Here is a 756-nt window from a genome sequence, read left to right on the forward strand (position 1 = left end):
AGTGGGTTAGCTAAAAATAAGGATGCAGTCATTTTCGAAAATACAGAGAGGGTGTTCAAATAACATTAACTAGAACGCCAGTTTAGGGAACAAGGAATAGGCAGGCTCCAGACCAACCATTGCATTTAGCACACAAGGAATGGATGGACCCTGAACCCTCTCCAATACCAAAGAGTGGGTGTCTGGGAATACAACCCCCATTCCTCATTCCCTAAATGTCTTTCTAGTTATTGTGATTGAGCCCATCCTCTCCTCATTGGGAGATTGGCTAAAAGGAAATCAGAGGGGGTAGGTAGTCTCAGGAAGTGTAACTGGATGAACTGGGTGGGCTTAATAACACACACTTGCATTTTATTGAACAAGGAGAGGCTTGGATAAAAGTCACAAGGATGAGGTCATGTTAGCTAATAAGCAGAGGGTGGCCCAGTAACTAGAAGAGCAGTTCAGTCAACAAGGAATGGGTGGGCTCAATAGCGCACAATTGCATTTCATTGATCAAGGAGAAGGGCACTCAGACACAATGAAGGGAGCAGAGTTTAGCAAACAAGGTCATCATGGGCTCATAAACAATAACTGCAAGTGCAATTAGAATACAAGTCTAAGGTTGACTCAGGAATAAGAACACAAATGCATTATAACAAAGGAATGGATGGACTGCAAACTGTACAGGAATAGAAGTTCAGCTAATACAGAGGGTCCCCAAAATGACAGGAATGACACCTTAGCAAACAAGATAGGGTGTAATAAAAAACTGTA

The sequence above is a fragment of the Condylura cristata genome, unplaced genomic scaffold (genome assembly GCF_000260355.1).
Source record: "Condylura cristata isolate star-nosed mole 26May11 unplaced genomic scaffold, ConCri1.0 scaffold00048, whole genome shotgun sequence".
NCBI lineage: Eukaryota > Metazoa > Chordata > Mammalia > Eulipotyphla > Talpidae > Condylura > Condylura cristata.